Source organism: Panthera onca, chromosome A1 (assembly GCF_046562875.1).
Source record: "Panthera onca isolate mPanOnc1 chromosome A1, mPanOnc1 haplotype 2, whole genome shotgun sequence".
In the NCBI taxonomy this organism is placed as follows: Eukaryota; Metazoa; Chordata; class Mammalia; order Carnivora; family Felidae; genus Panthera; species Panthera onca.
This window is the reverse complement of record NC_138339.1, coordinates 214222494-214248445: the sequence shown is the minus strand read 5'-3', so window position 1 is coordinate 214248445 and position 25952 is coordinate 214222494. Positions and strand designations below refer to the sequence as shown.

The window sequence follows — 25952 nt, the reverse complement described above, 5'->3', positions numbered from 1 at the left end:
CTAGGTGAGCTGCTCCTACCCTGACCTGGGGCATCTCATATGGTGCCTCACACAGACAATGAGTCTTCCAATACATGATGGAGGAACGAATAAGCAAGCAATGGAAGAACAAATACCATTTCCAGGCTGTTGAGATTATTACCTCACCCCTCTTTGGAACAGCAATGGAAACATGTCATTCAGATACCAGCTCATTCTCCCCTCCCTTCTCTTTCCTTTTTTCCTTTCCGCTTCTCTTCCTACTACCACATGCTTCACTCCTCACCCCTCCCACCAGCCCCTCAAATATTAAAATAACAACCTTCTCAAAAACCACACAATGGATTCAGAGTGTCTGCATCCTGGAGGAGGCAGTGGTGCTGGTGTGGGCTGTATGAGCACAGCCCAAGTCCTCTGCTATGCTGCATGGGGTTTTTGTGTAATAGAAACATGTCGACTAGCATGTTCTCAGTTTGGAAAGAGAAACCATGCCTTCTTGCGGCTTTGAGTTCAGACTAATTTTTCTTAATCTTTGAAGATGAAGAGCCTTAGAAGCAAAGCAAATCAAAATGAGCCTAAATGCTTCAAGCTCTATGCAAGGCAGGAAGAATGCCGTGCGGTGATATTGTTTAGAAAGAGACTTTGTAATTGCTGTACTGGAGAGCCGACATTTGCAGAACTCAATTGTGTGGCGTCCGACTGAGTAAGTTAGCAAAATAAAGACAGATGGCAATGGATTAACTCCAACACGCCCACCAGACAATGGCAGCCAACATGGAGAACTGTGGAGTGCTCTAAAAATGCGCTTTCTGGGATAGTCCTCCAAATGCCTCCATTAGATGCCACCTAGTGACTCACCAAAACATTGCATCTTGCACAACCAAGTGGATTGAGGACACAGGTTAAGGGCCCCGTGCCACACATAGATTGGCTTTGTTTAATAGGAAAAGAGGGAGTGAGAAATGGCAGATCATGAGGGACTTGAAAATTTATAATTTAATGTTCAGTTCACTGAGAAAAAATGGTTGAGTTCTGTATTATGCCTTGTATGTGTATGGGGAAAAAAGACAAAAAGGAAGGGAAGGGGGGAGGGGAGGGAAGGGAGGGGAAGGAAGAAGGAATACAAATCCTGCAAGACAGGTAACTATCTTTCATTCAGAAATACATGACCCAGAGATAGATAGAAGATTTAGGACAGCTTATGCATTTAGGTCCTGGCTTTATACAACTAAAACCTAGGATAGTGAATCATTTCATTTCAAATGCCAGCTCTAACTGCCTAGCAGAAGCTTTTTGGATGTATAGGATTGTGAGGTAGCCTCCAGGCTCAGACCACCCTGTGGTCACTGAGGTCCTCTGCGATGGTTACAGGTGAGGGGACTGGTTGTATTGGGGTGCATATTAGAGAATCATGCATCAGGCTATGAAATCTCCTCATTTGTTTAATAGTGGGTATTTAGCCAAAAAGCTCTTTGTATTTCTGGCTGTCTGATGGCAGAAGCTGAAAGGCGTATAGAACATATAGAAAAGGCGATGATTTTCAATCTAGAGGAAAGATGAAGAAATAGTATGACCAGTTTTGTTAGATGCTAGCAACTAGGGCTTCATTATGTTTGTTCTTCCATTATGGAAGGCATTGTTTGATTGGCAATTTGCAGCACTAGCACATATAATTTAGGTCTTATAGTCCTTGAATATGTGCTTGGTGATGAGACATTGATTATTCCTAACTGTAGGATTTATTTCACAAGTGAAGGTCTCCACAATTCAGTGACTGACCCAGTATGCAAAGTAGCTGAGGAGAGAATGAGCTTTAGTTTCTGGGCATCTCCATCACTACTATCATACTGAACTGACACTATATTTCTCATTTTTCCTTGGCAGTCGTCTGGCCTATGGGTCAAAAGAGAGATTCTTTTCTCTAATGGCCCTTAATAGCTCTTGGTGACCAGCAAACAAAGCTGGCCATGTCTGCTGATTTTGGGGGGCTTCCATTCTGTAGGGTCAGGTAGTTGTGTGGTTAACTGGTTTGACTCTACCCATCATGTCCTGGGTGAGAGCCTGGGTCCCCACCTGCCACAATTCTGCCTTCTCAAGCAACTCTCTTAGAGGTCTGTATCCTCTGATGTTCAATTTATTTTGAGGCAGAAAGGTATACCACATAGACAACAAACTTTTTTCAGGCTTTTCCCCTTTTAATTTGACTTAACTCTCATTGACTAACTAAATGTTCACCACATGTAAGGCACTGCACTAGGGTCAAAACCCAGGGGTTGGACAAGGGGTCTAGCTTCAACTCTGTGAGCAACTCTCCTGAAGTCTCTGCTTCAGTTGAATGGAAATACTGGGCTAAAGCAAACCTACTAAATTCCTTTCTCACTCTCGAATTTTACGGCTTCACAAAGACAGCACTTGAGAATGTAAGGCTAGGCTTCAGATTTGATTTCTTAAAGTATGATAACTTTTATTATTTATTCATTCTGAGAGTTTTGAGTACCCATGAGGTTTCAGGGACTAGTCTTGTACAATGAACAAACAAAGCCCTTGGCCTCACAAAACTTATAGTCTCCTGGGAGAGATAAATAGTAAACAAACAAACAAGAAATATAAAATATAATGTGCCAGATGGTGAATACCATGAAGAAATAAAGCAGAGTAAGGAGAGAGAGGGGCAGAGCGACCAGGGAAAGCTCCTCTTTAAGAAAGAGGTGTCTGTCCTGACTGATGAGAGGGAGAGAGCTCTGTGGGGTCTGGGAGAAGAGGTTCCAGGCAGAGGTGGGTGCGAATGTGAAGGCTCTTAGGAGAGAACAATTTTGACATGCTTAAGGAACAGCAAGGGGGCCACTTACATAAATAGTTTATCAATCACCACCTGGGGTGCCTAGAAGGCACTTCTTCCCAAAGAAGCTGGTGAATACCTCCTGCGTGCCAGGCATTATTCTAGGATTCTGGAGCATAGAGATGAAAAAAGGAATCACTACATCACTACCTGTGCAAAGAAGTTTGCATTTTAATGAAGAGTCAGATCTGATTGAGAAAAAACTCCAATATTATGAAAGAGGTGCTATGATTGAGATCATGGCTGAGGGACATGGGAGTTCAGTGAAGAAGGTGACATTTCAGCTGGGTCTTGAAGGATGAGGAGGAGTTGGACAGGCTGAGGATGAAGGATTAGCAAGGTCACATGAAAGGCAAAGTGTGATCGGGGAATGAATTGAGGTCCAGGTTGACTGAAACACAGTCACAAGAAGTCATTACTAAAAAAGCCAGGAAGGCTTTTGTGTCCTCTCTGCTTTGACATGAGCTTCATGTTTGGACTTTATCCTGTAGTCCAGTGGTCCCCAATATTCACTCTTAAGGACTGCCTCTTTACACTTTCTTCCTAATTGATCGTGTCTTCATAGATTTCTTTTTAATCTTCCCAAATATTACATTTATTAAGAAGGAACTAATTTGTTTCCCATTTTTAAATGGTCATCCAACCTCCATGACATCCAATCAGAGTCATGGGTAAGTATGAGACACAGTGTGTTACCAAATTGAGTTGATAAAACATCATTCGAGAGAAAAGCCACACTGATGAGCCATATCATGGGGTGTATTGGTCAGATGTACAACTTCAGCTGCTGTATCAGACAAACTCCCAAATCTCAGTGGTTTAATGTATGTAGGTTTACTCTTGTTCAAGTGAGGTCCATTGTGGATTGGGAAGCCCTCCTCCATGCTGTAGAAAAGCCACTGAGAACACTTCTTCCAAGGTTCCTGGACATGGAGGAGGTACCCTATCTCAGCCTGGAAGTCACATTTTCACTTTTGTTCATAGTCCATTAGACAAAACTAGTCACATGCTACAACCTAGCCCCAGGAGAGGGTAGAACACATGGGGGTGCACGCAGAATATTTGTTCATCATTAACGGTCTCTGCCACATAGCATAAATGTGCAATTTCTCTCCTGGTTTCTTGGACTTTAAGGCAGCATCCAGTTGAGAACCACTACTCTGGCAACGGACAGCAGAGGAATCATTTCTTTCTCAGAAAGATCACATAGGTGGTGGTTTAGACACTGGACTGTAATGGGTAGACTAGTGGCAGGAAGACCAGTTAGGAGGCACTAGGTCCAAATGAAGGAGGATCAGGGCCTGGCCCAAAGCACTGGCAGTAGGATGGAGTAGGGGAATGGGTTCTAATAATAATCTGGGATAAAATCCTTAGGTGTTGGAGACCAGATATAATGCCTGTGGGAGTCAGAGGTGTCAAAGTTGATTCTTGGGTTTCTAGGCTGGTTGAGTCAGAGACACTATGACAGCAACTGCATGAGTCAGAGCAGAAGCAGGGCCTCCTTCGAGGTTGCAGGTATAATGGTAGCCAGTCATCCTTCTTTTTCCTACTGATCTAGTCATTTGTCCTATCCCCTCCCCACCCAAGAAAACACCAGGCCTGAGTCACAGGCTGTGGGAACTCAGAAGCCAAGGCACCAGAGTCAGGGCAGATCTAGCTAGAAGTTTCAGAATCCAACCCAGGGATCAAAAGCTTTGTTACTAATCCAACCATGTTTGGGTAAGTGCTAGGCCAAACAGCACTTCAAACTACCACAACTGCCATCACTCAGTGCTCCTTCTTCTCTTCTACTCACTTTCCTTCATCAGGTTTTTCCCTCCTGGACTCTTCCCAGTTGTCCCTACAACCTTTCCAATTTGCACCAAGCATTGCAGCAATCCCCTACTCACTTTGGGCATATTGTAATCAAATTTATCTGTGCACTTCTTGTTCAGAAACCCTGTCTGTCCTGTCTCCCACTGGACAGCAACCCCATCCCTGGAGAGATCACACTTCCCCAACTGCTGTGAATTGAGTGGAGAGGGGTGAATCGCACCCCTTTCAATAGGGGGCTACACTCTTTAATAAAGTTGGTATGCTCTGGACATCAGAACCTTGGAACACAAAAATCAACTGTGTTCCCTTGTTTGAAGCATCAACCTCTTAGCAGAATCTGCTGTGATGTTGTTTTTTTGAACTTTATAAAGACAATTGAAAAAAATCACTTGAGCAGAAATAAAACCACACTTAGAAATTAAGTGTTCAGTTTTCTCAAAGTGTATTCTATGTATTCAATACGATGAACTATGAAGAAATAAATTTTTCAGTTTCCTCAAATTATTCCATTTACTCAATACAATAAGCTATGAATGAGTAAATAGCCATTATCATGGCTGAAGAAGAAAATGGGCTTGGGCATAAAAAAGATTTGATACCTGGGCTCTACTTCTGTGGTGTACTACATGTTACAAGGCTTCACTGTCCTCATCGGCAAACTAGGGGGTGATAAGAGGCAAACGGCAGTGCAGTTTGAGGATTGGGCCCATAATAGGTAGAGAATCTAGTGCAGGCCTTGCTCAATAGAGGGTAGCTGTACCATGGTTACTGCTTTGTTCCCTTCCTTATGGAGTGTGGTGTTGCAATCTCAGATGTTTCTGCCTTCCTTCCTATCTAGGTCCTCTTGGTTTTTACCATCCTGATTTGTATCATTCACCAATCCCCACGCGTACCTCACATGAAACCTTGCCAGCTGCATCACTTCTTAGTCCTAGTATTAATTTTAAAGAGTTCTCAGCCTTTTGTTTGCTCAAAAGTGGAACCTAAAAGTACAGAGTCTGCATCAACTGCTTTTAGACGTACAGTCTGAGTTATTTATATTTCCATTTTCTGCTCTATGAGACTGTGCAAATACTAAAGGAGAGACTTGTTTCCAATTCTCCAAGATCTGCCTGGGAATACCGTCTTGTGGTAGAGGAAGCTGAGCCAGCAGATGCTTCTTCTGCCAGAAGTTCAATAAAGTCTCCCTGCCTTTCAGTGGGAAGAGGAATATTTTCAGCTTGCGATGATTACACTGCTCAGAAATAAGTTACTTCAGGATCTGACTTTTGTGTGACCATTTATTATCCATGCTAGCTGCAGAAGCTGGAGTTAAAAACTGGACAATTGTTTTCTTGCTGCTGATTTGCTCTTCAACCATTTCTCACCACTTACATGTGCGGTAGCAGCAATTATAAGGCTATGTGCACCGTGGGAAGTACTTTCTGACATGGCTGATACATTCCTGACATCGTTTAAGAGTTCAAAGCAGCTCCACATAACCTTTTGAGGAGAGAATTTGTAGGGTATAAACCCAAACAAACAAAAACATTCAATGATACACGTTTCCATCTGGGTCTGCAGACAGCGTCATGGCATCCCTAGGGTATTTTAATGCTTGAGTTGCCTTCCATCTCTTGCAAATGTTTGACCAGAGCATGGAAGTAACCAAGTAGAAAAAAAGAGAGAGCAAGTTACATCTTGGGAGAAATTGTATGGCCAGAGGGATGGCTAGGATTGTAAAAGAAGAACATATGGTAAAGGAAGTAAGGCATGGGAAACGTGCTACCATGAGCTGAAATGGATCCCCTATATTCATATGTTGAGGTCCTAACCCCTAAGAAGGTAACTGCATTTGGGGATAGGGTCTTTAAAGAGGTAATGATGTCAAAATGACATCATTTAGATGGGCCTCCATCTAATACAACTGTACCCTTATAAAAGAGGTGGTTAAGACAGACACACACAGAAGGAAGAAAATTGGAAGACACAAGAGGAAAGATGGACATCTCCATGCTGAGGGGAGAGGCCTCAAAGAAACCAACTCTGCTGGCGCCTTGATCTTGGACTTCTAGCCTCTACAACTATGAGAAAATGAATTGCTGTTGTTTTAGCCACCCAGTCCATGGTGTTTTGTACCACAGGAAACTGATACAAATGCCTTACTGGTATACAGCAGCAGGTGAGCATTTTCACAAATAAAGAAGTTTAGGAAATCTGGGATAAATAATTATGTATCTCTAAAATATTGTGTGTAATTCTGTTGGTATTTTATATATATCTGAAGGCACCTTGTATCTCCTACTCCTGAAATGCTTGCTCAAGTTTAAATTGTTCAAGGTTTGGCAGTCCATATCACTCAAATCGTACTCAAACCCCCTTCTTTAGAGAGAAGAGACATTAGTTGGGTAATTCTCAAATTCTTCTCACCAGGTATTTCTAAAATCAGATAAGAAAGAATGGATGCAGCAGTGAATTAGCCTGGAAAGGGAGTCCAAAGTAACCTGACTCTTTGTAAAGTCAGGTTTATTGAGATCTAATTTACATAAAGTAAAATTAATCCTTTCAAACTGTACAGTTGGTTAAATTTTTACAAGTATATACAATCATGTAACCACCATCACAATCAAGATATAGAACATTTCCGTCATCTCAAATTTCCTCATGTTCCTCTGTAATTTCCTTTCTTCACTCCCAGTCCCTGGAAACCACTGATATGAATTTTAACCCTATAATTTTGCCTTTTTCAGAATGTCATATAAATGGATTCACATGATATGTAGCCTTTTATGTCTGGCTTCTTTCATGTTTTTTGAAGTCTATTGTTTTGATTCTAAAATTTATTTGAATTTTATATGCAGTGCTGATGTAGATTTGTACATACATATATAAAATATAAATGATATATATTCAATGATGGATATACCCCCATACATATATGTGTGTGTGTGTGTGTGCATGTATAAAATGCTGAATAATATATCCATGTTTGTTTTAATATTGCTATACATTTGAACTTACTTATCCAGTTAGGTTATTAATGTGACCCAATAATAATTAGATAAAATTAATATCCCATTAGATAAAATTAATTAAAAAAGATAAAATTGAGGCCCATTTACTAATTTAGAAATATTACTACTAATTACAAAGATGTTGGTTGCAAGACACATCCAAGTAAGTTCAAAGAGATATCCATTGAATACTGAAAATATATGGAACAGGGAGCATTGAGCAATAGCCTTCTTACCTTTTATTAAAGACTGAGATCATAAATGCCTCTTGGGTTTTAGAGACATCAATGTTATATGTAAAATACATAGAAAGCATTAAAAAATTTTGTAATGTTTATTTTTGAGAGAGAGAGAGAGAGAGAGAGAGAGCGTGTGCAAGTGGGGGAGGAGCAGAGAGAGAAGAAGACATGGAATCCAAAGCAAGCTCCAGGCTCTGAGCTGTCAGCACAGAGCCTGATGTGGGGCTCGAATCCGTGAACCGTGAGATCATGACCTGAGCGGAAGTCAACCCTTAACCAACTGAGCCATCCAAGTGCTCCTAGAAAGCATTTTTAAGAAGAAAAATATCCAAATAGGCCACATGATAATCTCAGTGGTGATACATGATTATAACATGCTGAGGCTCTAAAGTTTACTACTATCTGGATAGCATCATTGGTGGCTATGGGGTCTCTACTATTTGAGCCAGTACCCACCAAAACACTTCCTCAAAACCAGAGGCTTTTTAGTTGGTTGTTTCCCTGGGCCATAGCCTATCTGCAGGACAAGTTTAATATCTGTCTCCAGATTGTTAATCAAAAAAAGTGGTTCTTTTCATGCAAGGTTCTTTTCATGCAAGGTCCAGGTTTTGGATGAGGCCAGCAAATAGAAGGAGGAGAAGAGGCTCTCACTTGATCAGCTGGATGGACAGTACACTTCCTGCTCTTCCCAGATTCTCCTTACAATGTGACTCCCACTCAAATGTGACCTCCTCTGTGCCCCCATCGTGATGCATTCCCTAACTCAGGCAGAATGAGTTACTCTCTCCTTGGACTTCTTATAACATTGTGCACATAGAATTATCACATTTTATGACAATTCTTTATGCGTATGTGTCCCCTCCTATTCTTTAATGAACTTGAAGACACAAAGATTATGTCTTACCTCTCTCTGTTTTCCAAGATCCTAGCATGTAGCAAATGCTCCATGAATATATGCTAAATTTAGTTGGTCTTTATAATACAGCATATACCACATATCACAGGCCCACCCCAAGAAGACTTTGGAGACTAAGAAATGGCCTGTGTGGATAAAAACTAGTCTCTATTTTAATTTGTGTATCAGGCCTCGTATTTCCTGCCAGTCTGCCAAGCTTCTGACCCAGATTCTTTCTCTGAGCCTATTTTCCAGGTCCAAGTGCAAACATAATTCCTGATCTGACCCAGATCCACTGCCTCTACTTGTTCCAGCTCACCAGGGCCTCCTGCTTTGGGCTCATCTATGAAACCTGATGTGTGGCCAAAATGACCCTGGTGAAGAGCCAGGTGGGGCAAACTGGCACTGCAAGGTCCCAGCGTGACATCTGGTTCTCCTTGCTGTCTGCAAGGCAACTGAGTGGGCAGAGCAGAATAAGCCCTCATGGGCTCAAGTGTCCGTGTGCTGCTCACAGTGAATCCTGAGGCAGGAAACAGGTGCAGATGTGGGCCAGAGTAGAGGCCAGGAAGGAGTGAATTTGTTGCTAGGTCCCTCTGGCTGTGAGGGACCATTAAAGAGGAATGGATGAGACTGGAACAAGTGTACAAGGAAAAGGAACAGGGATGGGTTCTATTTAGACCCAGTTAGAACCCCGTTACCCCTTACAGTGGGTTGACCAGTTGGGCCCAAAAGACATGTCTATGCACTAACCCCTGGTACCTATGAAAGCAAAGCTATTTGGAAAAAAGTGTCTTTGCAGACACAGATATAATTAAGGATATCAGGAAAAAAAATTACAGAATTTAAGGTGAATCCTAAATCTAATGACAGATGTCCTTAGTGGGGAGAGGCAGAAGGAGATTTGGGACAGAGGCGTACAGAGGGAGAAGGTCACGTGAAAACGAAAGCAGAGATTGGATTTTTGCTGCCACAAGCCAAGGAATGCTTGGAGTCAGAAGACACCGGAAGAGGCAAGGAAAGATTCTCCCATAGAGCTTTCAGAGGGAGTGTGGCCCTCTTGATACTGTGATTTCAGACTTCTGACTCCAGAGCTGTGAGAATATGAATTTCTGCTGTGTTAAGCCATCAGGTTTACTGTACTTTGTTATGGTTGTCCAAGAAAATTAATACACTCCTCCTTTGCTTATAGATCAGAAAAAGAAGTATGCATTGGAGTGTTTGGGTCCATAAAGGAGGCTTTCAGAGGACTAGTGAGACAAGCAAGGCACAAGGGAAGAGACTGGTTCAAAACCACACAGAAACAGCTCTTTTTCTCCCAAAATCATCAACAGAGACCAAAAGCATCCATTGGAAAACGTTTCTGTTATGCAATGAAGTTCACCCTAAGAAAGTATCTTCCACTTATAGAAGTAATAGTAATAGAAATAATAATAATAATAATAATAATAATAATAATAATAATTACTGAGATAATGCCTTATGTTAGGCACTGAACTAACTGTTCTACATATATCCACTTTTCCAATGAGAAAATTGAGGCTTAGAATGATAAACCTTGACACAGTGTTTACAATATGTCAAGCCCTGTTCTAAGAGCTTTACAATGATTAACTAATTCAATCCTCATAATAACCTGTGAAAGAAGAATTATTTCCATTTTACAGATGAGAAAACTAAGGCACAGAGAGGTTATATAGCATGTCTAATGTCCCACAGCAAGGAAGTGAAGGAGATGGGATTCATATCCAGCTGGGATTCAAATCTTTGTCCCAAAGATTCTTAAAGTTATCCCACAGTTCTAAGTTAAAAAAAGGGGGGGGGGGTTGGATTGGAATGCATGTGTGTCTGACCCAAAATCCCATGTTTATTCCATAAGCTGCACTGCCTCTTAAAAAAATGAGAGGTGAAATCACTTTGTGAACAGCGGTTCTGCCCACATGACCAGTTATAGGCTCTGAGGTCTTCAGCCAAGAGGCCTGGTTCCTCCCTATTGCTCACAATCTTGAGCAGAATAGCCAACATAGATAGAAGCTCAGACCCACCTCTGGGGAGAGACTGGCATTGGTTTTGTGGGACAATATCTGGAAGGTTGCAAGAGAGCCCTACCCACCCTTCCCCATTCCCTCCTGCATACTCTCCTGTCTGTGTTTACCCAGTTGTGTAACTGAGGTTTTTTATTGTTTCAACAAATATTATTAGGTGCTGGAGTAAAAGCTTAATCTCGGGCTGGAGACAGAGTAAAGGCTTAATCTCAGGCAACGCATGTATAGTCTCCAATTCAGAGTGATAGGTACCATCAAGGAAGAATAATATTAACAGCCACTCTTTTTAGAGTGCTTATTATGTGCCAGTCATTATATAATCCTCCTAACACATGCTGCTTTGGCTTAACACAGGAGGGTCACCTAACCTAGTCTTGAAAGGTCAAGGAAGGCTTCCTGGAAGAATCCTAAGGGATTAGTGGGAGTTAGCCAGATAAAGAAGGGAGCCAGAGAGAAAGGTCTTTCAGGCAGAAGCCTGAAGCTGAGAAAGCACATGGTAAATGTTGTAGAAAGGGAAAGCAGCTTAATATAGCTGGGGGCAGAGCAGGAGCAGGAGCAGTAATAAATGTAGTGGGAAAAATATGTCAGCAAGTAAAGGTCATCTTGGCCTTTTAAGCCAGGATTAATGTTTATTAGTCCAGCCTGACTAGACTCTCCCCTATGGGCACCTGTCAGCTGGGACCCTTAACATCCTCCTCTTGCTATATTCCTTGCCCCTGTCTACTGCCTGGAGGCTTGCTTCCAGGTGGATGGACAACCCAGAGCTATGGCCCTCCCATCCATCTGACTGCAGGTACCAGTACTGCCCAAAAGCTCTTTGGATATTGACATTGGCCTTACGGGCACTCAAGTTCACTGCCCCCTGTAGACACCTCCAAATTGATGGTTAGACACTATCAGCCCTGGAAAGCAGATCCATAGGAAAGTTATTCCTCTATCTCTGGCCCAGCGGCCCCTTCCTACTTACTTTCTGATGACCTAGATGGTCCGTGGATGCTTCAGGAAGATGTCTCCATATGCAGGTTAAGAAGAGATTCAAAACTATTGTTTAGTGAAGACTACACAATGGATCAGTGGGAGGGGACCCCAGCCCCCTGACAGTTTTGGTCAAATGCAAAGGCCTTGGAGACATGTGGCCTGTGTCTGAACTCTGATTGTACTGCTAAGCAGTAGCTGGGTGATCTTGGAGCCAATTATTCAGCTTTCCTAAGCCTCAGTTTCCCCAACTACAAAAGGGATTAAAAATTCTGTCCCTAATAGGACAATAGTCAGAAGCTAGCACATAGCCAGGCATTTAGTAGACTCATATCATGAGAATTGTAGTGGATGTTGTGGTGCAACATCAGATTCCCCTTCACATCTGAGGCATTTATTCTCCTGGCTACCAATGGCTCCCTATGCCAAAGGATGCTTTCTTGCTCAAGGTCATGACACTTTTCTGGGGCAGCCCACATTCAATGATAAGCTGATGTGGGAATACAAATTCTGGTCCCCTTTACTCCAAAAGGGTCTTTAGAAAAGTCTCTTTCCATCTTCAAAGTTCCTCCTGAGGATCAGTTAGGGTCTTTGTTGCCACTGCAGGCAACAAAGGGGGGTGACTTCTTTCATTTTCCCAGAAAAGGGCTGTTTCCATTTTTTTCCTTGCAAGGGGGCTCAGCTTCTTCCAATCCCATTTCTGGGGCTTTCCCACAGACGTTACTCCCTAGAGTAGTCCTGGGTAAGTTTTCAGCATGAAAATCTCAGAGTCTTAGATGACCCAAGCTGTAATGATGAGGAGAAAGATGGTGTGGTGATTATACCTCACCACCTTTAAAGAACAAACCTGAACTCATACTGACAAGAATATTAAACAGCTAGCAAATTAATTGGCTGGGGTTTATTTATTATTTATTCTCAAATAAGTTATTTCTTTGTTTATTTGATTTTCCTATTAGAAAGAAAACACAAACTCGAATTTCACAAGTATGTATGATTTACAAAAGTGTGATCTTTCTTTAATAAGTACCCAGCTTCAGACTCCTTTCAGAAATTGGTTGTTCTCAGGAAAATCACACATGAACCTTAGGCAATATTTATCTTTTGTGTTAGAACTGCAAACCAAACAACAACTAATTCATGGATTCAGTTATAAGTGTTGTTATATATTTTTTCTCCACGACTAAATCATATATATGGCAAACTTTATTACTAGGCTTAGTAAGAGTATAGGATGATTTAGGCAAACTGATATTCTTTTTTTTTAAATTTTTTTTAATGTTTATTTATTCTTGAGAGGGGGTGGGAGAGAGAGAGAGAGAGAGCAGGGAAGGGGCAGAGGAGAGGGAGACACTGAATCTGAAACAGGCTCCAGGCTCCATGCTGTCAGCACAGAGCCCCATGCAGGGCTTGAACTCACAAACCAGGAAATCACGACCTGAGCCGAAGTTGGACGCTTAACCGACTGAGACACCCAGGCACCCCTGGGCAAACCAGTATTCTGATAGAGTTGTTACATTTCCATACATGCTTTACCAATTTTTAATGAATTAGAAAACAATAAAACAATATTTAACACTAAAAGTGTGCTGCTCACAGTTTAATTTTATTTCTGATAATTCCAAAGATATCTGACATTTGAAAGGTTATCAGTGCATTATAAATGTTCAGAGATAAGTTACTAGAGAATGACAGCCAATTTTAATATGTAGATTATGATATACATGAATATTCATATTTGCATACATTAATCTTGTTAAATATAAATATGAGGACTATTAAAAAATCGGTAATTGGAGTATAGCTGTTCATGGGCAGGGAACTCATTTATTTGTGTGGAATTAGATACATAGATTTTAAATTAAGATAAAATTTACATAGGTGTGCAGTTTGATGAACTCACCCATGTACCCAACAAACTGATCAAGATATACAAGACATCCAAAGCAGGGATTATGTGGGAAAAGTCTCTTGAATGTTTGGCTGTCCTTGACAGTGTGCTCAGCTTCCCAAGAGAGCTGGCCAGCTAATGGATCCTGGTGTCTGCTTCACTCTTCTTATCTCCATTACTTTCTGGCAACTTCCACTGGCGTTCATGGCACCTTCTCTCTGCTGAACCTCATGGCACACAGTTGTCATCAGATTGGAGGTGACTTCTTTCATTTTCCCAGAGAAGGGCTGTTTCCATTTTTTCCTTGAACACACATGGTGATCAGATTTCCCCACTCCTTCCGGGAGCTCTCCAAACCTTTGTTCATGAATCTTTCCAGCATAGTCCTGAATATTGAGTAGGGAGCAAGTCATATCCTTTGCTTTTACAGATGGAAACCTTGAAGCAAAGTGAAGTTAAATGGCTTCCTGACCAATGAGACTGGCACTAACTCAGAATTATATGGCCCAGCTTGGTGCCATGAGTTTGTTTTATCTCCTTCAGCAGGAAGGAGAGTATGGCGGAGTTCAGAAGGTGGTTATCTCTTTAAGCCTCTCAATTTTTCTCACCTCTGTTTGAGAGGCTATTCCATAGTTCAGGTGTGAGGAAAGAGCGGCCTGGAGGGAGGTGAAGCAGTAGGAAGGGACAGAGATATAGTATGAGAAGCCCTGGGTCTTGTTGATGTTGTTAGAGATCAGCAGCAAAGGAGAAAGAACCAAGAGTCAAAGATGATCAAAAAGTAGTCACAATAGCAGTTCTTAACACTTCTTGCAGTTGTATATTCAACTTATAGTTATTAAGCTTATAGTTTATTTAGGCATTTTTTTAGTTTATTTGTTTTGAAAAAAAGCACACAAGTGGGGGAGGGACAGAGAGACAAAGAGACAGAATCCCAAGCACACTTTGTGCCACCAGCGCAGAGCCCGATGTGGGGTTTGAACTCAGGAACTGGGAGATCATGACCTGAGCTGGGATCAAGAGTCAAACGCCTAACCGATTAAGCCACCCAGGCGCCCCTAGACATTTTTAATTAGACTCTTTCAGTATCAGAAAGATGCCTAAAAGATTTATAAAGAAGTCACTGAGTTTTCTTTTTTTCTTTTCTTTTTTTTAAAAGAAGTCATTGAATTTTCTAAGAAATCCCCCTTCCCCACTACAAACATTCCTCCTTCCAAATGTTGTTCTTTATGTTAACTGATTGGCTTTGTTGAAATAGCCACATCTAGTTCTTAGGGGAAATATATATTTAGAGGCTTAGGAAATTACACCAGAGGATTTTCCATGTTTTCAGCAATGGGAAGTGTAGACACCCAGTGTGTTACATTTTGCAAAAGGAACTGTGGCGCTGACTTTGCCCCTGCCTTACCTCTCCAAATGGAGCCAGGAGACTGGAGCAATCAGAAATGGTACCACTCTCCAGCTGTTCTTACTGGCTGGCTCATAGTTCACCTCATCTCCTTAGCATAGTGACTATGTTGTGGGACTTGACAGTTGCAACATCGAATCTGCCTCAAAGCCTCTTTCTCACTTCCAGGGAGTTCCACTGGACCTCCCTTAGTCTGGTGTAAGATCTAACCACAACTTTAATTATTAGTCTTCTTGAGAGAACCAGGGAGACTGTCTCTCACACCATTACTCCATCCACTCAGCTATGAATGAACAATCCAGCTCTTTGCAGTGAACTCCCCAAACAAGCGTGACACCCCAAAGTGTGAGTAAAATAACTACAGCCCTTAGACATCACGACCTGTGTATGCCACTCCTATTTTGCTTCTTACAAAATATTTTACACTCATCCCAGCCTGAGTTAAACTTTCTCTGGTACCTTCTTCTGACTCATAAGAACATCTACCTAATCCACTGTAGACAATCAAGGATTCTCTTTAGCTTCATCAAAGTTGCTTAGCAGCAGAAATTGGTTTATTAAAAACAACTTTCTGTGAGGAAAGCACCCCCGCATTTTCCTGTGGATTCATGTCTTCTTGTTGACCGACTTGCTAACTGAATTACTCAAAAGATTTTCTCTTTATATGTGTTGGGGGTACCTAGGGGGCAAAATGGCTAGGAAAGACGTGATATTAGAAAGTGAGTGAGACACCTTGAAGCAACTGGGAGAACCATGTTTCTTCTATCCAGAAACCTCTAATTAGGAAGTCTGAAGACTCAGCATGGCTGTGTGTCCTTTGCCCTACTGTCAGGTTTCATTATGGGCCCCAGCGGAATGTGGGAGAAAGCTCAGAGAGGAAGAAGGGGTATGTGTCAGGCTGGGGATGGGGCCAATCAACCCAGAAAGGATGTAGACTTGAGTTATTATTACCTAGTGACCTGAGGCACCACGGTTGCCAAACTCATTTGGTTGAACTATCCAGGCTAAGAGTTATGCTCACGGGGCCAGGAAAAATAGCAAAGCTACCTATGTAAGGGACGTGAGGTGGGGGAATCATTGGCATTTACTGAACGATTATTATATGTTAGCCACTGTTTTAAGGATTTTTCTGTACACAAAAATAAATACTATCAGTTGAATGTTGTCTTTAGAAATGAGAAACTAAGACTTTGAGAGTTAAATTCACGAATATAGTTATGTAGAAGTAGCAGGGATGGGATCTGAATCCTGGAAGCCAGCACCCCTGTGCACTGTACTTGGGCCCTTAGTCTCATGGGGGGAACTGGGCTCTGTGTTGTCAGGTCTTCCCATTTTTCAAGGAAGCCAGTTGGTTTGGATTCATTAATAAGAAATATCTTAATATTTAAATTTAACTTGTTGGCAATATCTTTTTTTTTTTTTTTTTTTTTTTTAATGTTTCTGTTACACTTATTTCAGGTCAGCAACCGAATGCAGGCTGAATGTAATCTAGGATCACTTCCTTCTTGCCAGTCATTGGGTCATTGCTCAACCTGTAACTCTGTGTACATATGGGATAAACCTAGATGAAAGAAGTAGAAATGTAAACAGGAACCCACACTAGTCCCATTGCAGTAAATGCCTGTTAAGGAAGCTTTGAAATATTGGGTCAACAGAGGGAGTTTGACTGACTAGGCTTTACTAGTTTCACCAGAAACCCAGAAGTGGATTTCGGATTTGTAATGGAGCAGAGTCTAGACGTATGTGTTTAGGCCAAAGTGCTGTAGTCCTATGGTTCAAAGAGGTCAGTGGGTTACAAGTGAGCTGAGATACTGACCCTTTCAGCTTTCAGCCGGCTCAGAGTTTCTGTGGTCCTGAAGTCCCTCGTTGGTCACCTGGCCATAAGTAGCTCCTCCTTTCAGTGGACTCCATGCTGCAGACATTACAATTTTTAAAAATGTGCACCATGAACTTAACACAATTGGGAGGCACTATTGCGGTCTATTTCTTATGTAATATGAATTGCCCTGATTTACCATCTAGCTTTTTTCTTCTTGATGAATGGGATCTACATTTTTACGTGAATCCTTTAATGGAAACTTTGTCTTCTTCTGTTCACCTGGATAGCAGGATATTCTCCTCCTGGTTCTCTCTCTCCCCCCATTCGTGGATGTTTTTATTAAAAACAAATAATTTCATTCATTCATTCATTCATTCATCCATTCCAGTTTTCTTCGTGGCTTCCAATCTCACATAGCAATGTGGTATTATTTGGTATCAATTCACTCAATAATTTGAGTTTGGAAATGGGACAGGGTATGTGGTCTACTGAGGAAATCAACTTGTTTTGGTCTGCCTGAGACATTTTTAGAACTGAAAGTCCCATGCACTCCCTCCTCAGTCTTGGGTTAACCAGGATAATTAGTCACCCTATGCCTAGCAAACATGTAAAGTTGTTGTCACAGACAAAATAAAAGACCCTTCTTCATATGGACAGGTAAGTATGAAGAAAACCAGGGGAGAGTTTCACACAAAATAACCTCAATTTTTAGTAAAAATATTGATGTAAGTTCATCTGCTGGAGAGGAAGGTAAACAGATGGTAGAGAAACTGTCACTCAGTGAGCCCTCCCCCATATCCTAAATAACAAACCTAACTTAAGTCATAGTTACCCACTCAAAATTGGGGGAAACATGGCTATTATGAAGGGAGGGAGGACCTGAATGTGAGCCGTGGCCTCAAAGACCCAGTGAAGGTCAGGCATCACCAGGCTGTAAGAGAAGCCAGGAACAGGGCGAGTGAAACTCCATGAGTTTCATGCATGAGTATGACTGCATGACAGCCATAAGTGTGGAAGTGTCTGTGCCCTGGGCCTTTATCTGCAGAGTGAAGGGGTAGACCAAGCATGCCCCTCAAAGTTTCACATGCATTCTAGAATCCTAGCACTTTTTCAGGGATGGTAAGGGGAGAGAAACAGCTACACACACACACACACACACACACACACACACACATGTTAGAAGTCTTTTGTATGTGAAGCCAAGGGAAGAGGCCAAGGGTCTCCGCAAAAACAAAAACAAAAAAAAAAAAGAGAAGAAATATGCCTAGAATGGACCAAGCCCCGACACACTGAAAACCAGGCAGCACCCTGGAACTTTTTGATGAAGGAAGTCTCATTACCCACATCAGAAACAAACTTCTCATTGTATACCTTTACAATTTAGACAATATCACCACACAGAATGAGAGCTTGCAGACTGAGAAGTATTTGAACAGAACAGTATACCATTTGATCCCCACACAATCCTGGGAGGCAGATGGCAGAGTTTCTATTCTCCCCATTTTACAGATGAGGAAACTGAGTTTCCAAGTAGTTAAGGTCACAAAGCTGACTTTTGGATTCCGTTCTCACAAATCTTTGTAACACCCATAGAGAATGGGGTAAATGGCATGTTATCACTATGCAGCCATTTCACAAGTGGGAGCCCTGGGCAAGAGCGTTAGGAACTCATGGGACACACTGTGCCCTCCCCGGGCTAGAGCCCAGGACTGTGGTTGTGAAGGCCACAGTTGGTCTGCTCTGGAGAGGATCACTCTTAGAGTCACCAAAGAGATGTCACTGTAGATTTGAGGGTACCCTGACCAGTCCACATGCTTACCCTCTATATGCTGGGGCTGTGTCCCTGTGGTCACACCCCTAATCAGGTCACTGCTGGGGTCCCTCTTCCTAAATGTCTGAGTGCCACAGCTGTGGTGCTCCGGAAGGCTGTGGGATTGAAATGATCTGAGCCTGTGAGGAGTCCTGCTTTTTTGTTGTGTGCTAATAGCCCAATGCTATTATACCACTTATGCTGCTGTTTAGATTTTTTTTGTCCAGTCCATTATAGATTATTATTCTGAAAATAGACTGGTAATATATTCTTGTACATCTGAATTTAATTAAGAACCTTCTTCTTAGTGACACAGATGTGGTTTTACTGCTTCTGGCCAGACCAGACATGGGTGTCTGAAGACAGATTTCTGAAATGTGGGCTAATTTCTCTGATCTTTTTAACCTAGGGCCCCTGCTCTGAGATGGTGACTTATGACTCTGGCATGCTATCTTCAACCACTCTCTGGTCACTAGGGAGTATGTGAAACATCACCAGAAACACTGTTCCCAGGAGTCAAGGCTGTCCCATCCAACCTCACCAGGATCCTCATGGGATTCAGAAGATAACTTAATATTCAGTGTTCTGGGGACTGTCAGAATCACCCTGGCCTCACCTAATAATTTCATTACTTGAGAGGGTCGGAGATGGGATATAATCTTCTGTACCGTCTCCATTTCTGACGCGTTTGGCCCATTGAGACTCCAAGGGCATTATGGACTCCACTTGGTTTCCCAAAGGACTAACACCCGAAACTCATGTACTGTTTTGTTCGGTAGCTTCTCTGTTTAGCCATACCTCACCCATGGAGCTGATACTGCCTAAACGATGAGAGAAGGTGCAGGAGAACTGACAATTCCTACCGACTGCACATCCCACCCCCTGTGCCCCTCTCCATGTGTGAAGACCACACTGCCTGCCCCTGGGGAAGTAAAAGACTAAATCCTTTAATCACCTTGCAGGTGCTCGCCCCAGCTGCTGGCTCAAGTCCCAGGGAGCACTGCCTCTTTGGTACCTGTCATAGTTGGGAGATTATGCCTCTCTTCATGTTCTGGGGTTCACACCACTTAGAGCAGAGCTGGAGGGGCAGAGATGATGGGATGGAAGCACCCACCCATTCATGTCCACCTCCATCCAGTCTTCCGTCACAGTTATTGAGGGCCCAGCATGTGCCATGTGCTAAGCTGGATACTGGGCGTTCAGTGGTGAACAGAGAAGTCGTGGTCTCAAGGAGGGGCGTCTGTTTCAACAGAACGGCCCAAACAACTTCATCTGCTTTTGCTTCAGGTGTGTTAGTTACTGCCAAGAGTTTGTAGGTGTTTAGGAGCCTCGTTAAGCTTGGAAAGCTCTGGAAAGCTCTGGCTCTTCTCTGCTCCCTATGGAGCCTGGCCCTTGGTTGGCCTTGAATGCGAAGCTGGGTCCTCAAAGTGCTACTGTCAGCACTCTCCAGATGAGTACTCTGCACGGGGAGGGGCCAGGGTGTGGGGCCCTCTGAAGGCTGTGTCATCCCCGGCTCCAGCCACAGAGGTTACATCACGGAGGGAAGCTGAGCTGTCAGCATGTTGCTAGGCTGTGGTTATTTATTTTTATAAATGAGACTTGTGCTTAATTTAGAAATCTGCTTTTGCTTTTTCTTTCTTTTTTCCAGCATCATCTGGCTGTCTGGCACCACCAGAGAACTGCATTTTTGACCCAACAAGAGCTCGTGGGTGGATGGGGGCAGGAAGGAGGTTGGGGAAAGGACTGATGCCAGCCTGGCTGCCTCATGGGGAGCTAGACACACATGGCCATGCCATTAGCCTCCTGTTCGGCTTCTAGACGGGTTTCATCTGGGAGACCTACATAGTCCTTGCTTGGAACAACACAGTATAAAGCTGCCCTGGTGCTAACTCATCTTCTGAATAACCACACACTAAAATACAGCAGAACAGAAGACAGGGCCACAAAGAAAGAGGACCACAGTCAGGTGCCAGAAGCAGGTGACATCTAGATTTTCAGTCCTTTGGATGCAGCTTTTTTTTTTTTTAATTTTTAAGTTTATTTATTTTGAGAGAGAGAGACAGAGAGAGCAAGCGGGGGAGGGGCAGAGAAAGAGGGGGAGAGAGAGAATCCCAAGCAGGCTCCACACCGACAGTGCACAGCCCGACGCGGGGCTCGAACTCACAAACTGTGAGATCATGACCTGAGCTGAAACCAAGAGTTGGACGCTTAACCAACTAAGCCACCCAGGTGCCCCTGAATGCAGCTATTTTAATAGAGCTGCTTTATTACAGCTATTTTGACATGAAGATATTTAGATTTGGCCTACATTTTCAGCCAATAAATGTTCTGATTTTCAGAAACAAATGGTGAGTAACATGGACATTTTATACTCCGTCTGTGAACTTCCCTCCAGCCCAAATCTTTACCTTATTGCCATTCCCACCCGGGGGGATTAAGGTATATGGATCAGGAACAGGTAAGGGGAAAGGATATGGTAGAGATTCAAAACGGGAGAAATACTGAGGATCAGGTGATGACCAAGAATGAAGTAAATGTCAGGAATGGGGTACCTGTCAGAGCTGGGGGTAGGTCAGGAGGAAAGGATGGTCAAGAGGCCTCTAAAGTTAATACAAGTGTCTGAGATGGAGCAGAAGTCACGGATGGTATGAGGGCTGGGAAATGGGTTATAAACATAAAATACAGTGAATCTGCATTTTGCCTCACCTGTTTTAAGGCTGTATGAGAACACAGTCCACGTAGGATTCAGAATCACTCATTTTTGCTCTTCCACGGGCAGTGTCTGACTCACACACGTCTGCACATTTCACTCGAGGGCTTGCTGGAGCCTCAGTTTCCCCACATAAAATGCAGACGATTATGTCTACCCTTCATCCTTCCCCACCTTTTGCTCTCCCTGCAGGGGACATGCTGAGGATGAGCCAGCAGCTTGTAAACCACTTCCAGCCACTTGGGAGAAAGGTGCCCGCATAAACAGTGGGTATTAGTGTACACGAGTAGCTCTGTGAGTCAAGGATGGTCGGAGTTGGGCAAGTGTAGTCGTCTCTGCCTGGTGATTCACCCGAACACCGTGATGCCTCTAAGCTGGAATGTATAGGGTTTGGGATGAATTTGTTCTTTCCACCACAGAGAACTTCATCTTTACCCAAATGCTAATACCTGGGGAGTTTGCACATAGGCAGGAGGGGATTAGCTGTGACAAGAAGTGAAAGGAAGCTGCCCTTTCTGCCCGCCATCTACAGTTTTAGTACAAAGAACTACAGCAGCAGGTCTGTGCCCAACCATCCATTCTCCTTTGCCAGCCAAGAAATTCTTCCAGATTCTCCTGCCATTTGTCAAACTTGCCAAAGTCCACCAGAGGCAGTTCCAGTAACTGAAGGTGGAGGGAAGGAAGTACTCTCTGCCAGGCTTCACTACCTTCTGTGTTGACCTTTTGCATCGCAAGGTGAGGCCTCACTGATTCGGTCCTGGAGTGTCATTCAGAAATGGTGCAAGGAGGCAGCGGAGGCTAGGGCCTCAGCTTCCGGACATCTGACCTGAGGTCACCATGGCTGGACAGGGACCCTCCGCTGAGCCCTCAGAATGGAGGTGCAAGGGCAGCCTTCCTGCCCCAGCCTTACTACCAAGTGCATGCCGTCACCAACCCTATCCTAAGAGCCAATGCGCCACCACCACAGTTAACCTTTGTTCCTGCCACCAACTCATCTTTCTTTGTTATATCTCACCATGTCCCTGCCTTCAGATTTCTTATGGATTCCTTTCTCAGGCATCATGTGTTGATTCCCTCCTCACATTTACTTCCAATTGCCAAGAACAACTCTGTTCCGGCAGGAAGATATTATTTGGCTTAAAGGAGAGCGAGCAGTGGCTTCTCTCCACTAGCATTCTTTGAATTTACGTGGGAATTTATTCTGGGAACTGCTCAGCGTCTCCCTCAAGTCTCTCCCTCACCGTCAACATGTTTCCATCACAGAGTTGCTTTGCTTACATTGTTTTCAAGTGGGTAACGATAAGAGCTTTTCTTTGGAAGCCTGGGTGTAGGGCTCAGTGCACCTCCCCACACTATTACTCCCCAAGGACCTTGGCTGAGCCCACACTGAATACTACGATGGATATTGTTACCATTGTTACAGACCCGAGCATTGTCCCCACTGTTTGCTTGTGTGATAAACCTTCAGTCCTCTTCCAGAATGGTTAGTTTTTCCACTCCTCGGGCATCAAGTTCACCCTTAGGGCAGCCCATCCTGAGGGACTGGCAAGCATTCCCTGACTTAGCTGGATAGATTGGGTCCAACTGACATGTGCTTCTCTGTTGACATCACAGGGGCTTTAATAACACATGCTAAGCACGGTGGCTGGTGTTGTCACTGGTCCCGAGCCATGTTTGGGGGAAGTTACATCGCTCCAACCACTGCTTTGTATAGTGATTCAGGAATTTGCTGTTTGACACAGAGGTAAAAGAAGAGATAGGAGGGGCTGGGCACCACCCAGGCAGCAAGCAGACCTGCTCGGCCCATCCCCAGAGGGGGTTCTGAGAAGTCCCCTGAGTGTGTCCTGGCCTTGGACTTGGTCTGCCTTGACCTATGGCAAACAATGGCCTAGTGTGCTCTAGACCAAAGGACATCCAGCCCTCCCAGAGCAGAATACTGCACTCAGGGATGAGGGAAAGATCCCTTTGAGAGATCAGTTAGTTAGACCGCTGCCTCAGGGCCCAAAACCAGTGTAACAGGCCAAAGCTGAGCAATGAGCATCCCTTCCAGTTCAAGGTGCTTCCAGATACATGAGTGGGCTTCTTTGAGTCTGCCTACAACTCTTGGAGGTGAATGGGGCAGGTGTTGTTACTCCAGTTTTACCAATGGGGAAACTAAGTTCTGTTGGTTGGCCCTAAGACAGTGGCCCAGCTCCTTCCTCCCAGGGGCACCTCAAATGTGGGGGCTGTCAACACAGCCAGGTTCCTGCTGAGAGTGGCAAGGGTGCATTTCCTGGTTGGGTATTGCTCCTTTTCAGCCACTGGACATGAAGACTGTGACTATGGTAGTCATAAATTATAGAGTTTTTCAGGCTGGAAGAATCTCTTCTCCTACATATCCAGGAGGGCCCCTGCATCAGGATTGCAGGGGTAAGAAATATAGAGAACTGACCTCACTGTCCTTATTTTTTTTTAAAGTTTATCCATTTATTTTGAGAGAGAGAGAGAGGCAGAGAGAGAGCGCAAGATCCAAGCAGGCTCTGCACTGTCAGTGCAGAGCTCAGTGTGGGGCTGGATTCTACCAATTGCAGGATCATGGCCTTAGCAGAAACCAGGAGTCAGACACTCAACTAACTGAGCCACCCAGGCTCCCCACCCCTCAATGCCTTTAAAAATGATGCCAAGTTGAAGTAAGCCTGAAGTTTCCCTATTCTATCTTGTTTTGCCGGCCACATGGACTTCTGGTCAGGTGCAGGGTCAGCTACTCCTTACTAGCTTTCAGGCCTGGTGAGTAGCACCATAAATGCTCACTTTTCGTTGAGCATGCCTGCATCAACTTGCTCTGTAAATTCCTCTTTACGCAGCAGCAGGAGAATCTCTGGAGCACAGGAAGGCAGAGCCAGAACTCCCTGGAATGAGAGCAGGTTCCTGGGTGCCACTTCCCCATCAGTTCTCCTGGGTCTCAGCAGACAGCACATTGGACTTGCAACCAAGCAGACACGTGAAAGCAAACGTGCGCTTCTAACATTTCGTAACCTGCCTCCCACAAAACAGAAGGCGCTCTTCCCCTCGCATTATTCTCTGCCTTGTTCTTGACATTTTTAATGTGCTGAGTCTACAGCCGACTTTGCATTCCCGACACCTCCCACTTGAACTGGCTCCTGGTCCCTCTGGGCCTGAGGATCCTAGTCACGTGCTCCACCCCATAGAACACTCTTGGCTCTCGTTCTGCCAGGCTACACTCCTCACCTTGACATTTAGGGCCTGCTGTTTCTTTTCCTCTTCTGCTCCAATAAATCAGGGTCAGTCAAGATTCACTATTCCCAGGCAGGGTTTGGAGAAACCACTGCTGGGAGAAAGGGGTTTTCTGTGTGTGTTGGGTGAAAGCAAGCATTGCCTTTCTTTATTTAAAAAATTTTTAAGTTTATTTATTTATTGATTGATTGATTTTGAGAGAGACTGCGCAAGTAGGGGAGGGGCAGAGAGAGAGAGGGAGAGAGAGAGAGAATACCAAGCAGGTTCTGCACTGTCAGTGCATAGCTGGATGCAGGGCTGGAACTCACAAAATTGAAGATCATGACCTGGGCAGAAACCAAGAGTCAGACACTTAACTGACTGAGCCACCCAGGCGCCCGGCAAGCACTGCCTTTCTGCTCCTGTTCCCTGGCTTTGCAACAATGTGAAGCCCTAAGGAGAAAGCCTAGGCTCCGTTTCCAGATTCTTGTCTGCACACAGCTGAGTGTATCTTTGAAGTTCTTCAGCTTAAACTGGACAATGCCATACTATCCCTTTCCTGGGTCCTTCTTGGTTTATGGCCCAGGCTGAGCAGCTGGTGCAGCTCCTTCACCTCAGGGTGTCGGGCAGGGAATAGAGTCATCCTGAGGGACACAGAAGCTGGACCAGTTTTGTCTCTTCCCTCCCCTCATTTCATATTCTGCAGTTTCAATGTAATCCAGTTTAGGAATGAAAGTAAATCAAGTGTCAGATGCTAAGCAAAACCTAAGGGTACCTATGAATGGGATAATACTATCATCTGGAAGAGAGAAAGGGGAAGGGAAAGGAAAGACAGCAAATAGGAGAGGGAAAGAAGGGAAAGGGAGAAAAAGAGTACAAAGTGATAGTAATGTGGCAAAGTGGCCGAGTGCCACCTGCAATGCTTTGAGTGGCACAAATGCCATCTGTTACCCACCCCTGTTTCAAAGTGGCATCCGGAGCTGGTGAGCACATATACTCGCTCCAGAGAGGACACATAGCTCAGATTTTAGAACCATGTTGCCTCCCAGTGTCACCGAGTTGGAATAAGCAAAACCCTACTTACCTGACCATGCATGATCTTGATCAAAGGATTCTAAAATGCTTTGTAAAAAGCATAAATCACTTGTGTAAATATAAGCCGGTAATTTTTTTCTCCTACTCACCCCAAAACCTGAACACACACTATTAACACAACCCTTTAAGATGCTGGTTTAGGACAGTTTTAAGGGAAGAGACCGTGAAAATTGGATTGAGCATATAGCCTGACACACAGTAGGTGTTCAATAAGCATCTGACATTGTATTAG

General features: G+C 43.7%; 1 long non-coding RNA gene across 4 annotated transcripts in view; it reads right to left on the bottom strand.

Annotated features, from left to right (window-relative positions):
- Window positions 1-25952, bottom strand: part of LOC144612953 (uncharacterized) — an 87414-nt gene that overhangs the window by 61321 nt on the left and 141 nt on the right. For 2 of the 4 annotated variants that reach the window (XR_013550184.2, XR_013550183.2), the window contains exon 2: window positions 16890-16985. This is a non-coding gene — a long non-coding RNA (uncharacterized LOC144612953). Of the gene's footprint in view, window positions 1-13371; window positions 14382-16889; window positions 16986-25952 lie in introns of those variants that run through there. The other 2 variants (XR_013550185.2, XR_013550186.2) reach the window with 2 other exon arrangements.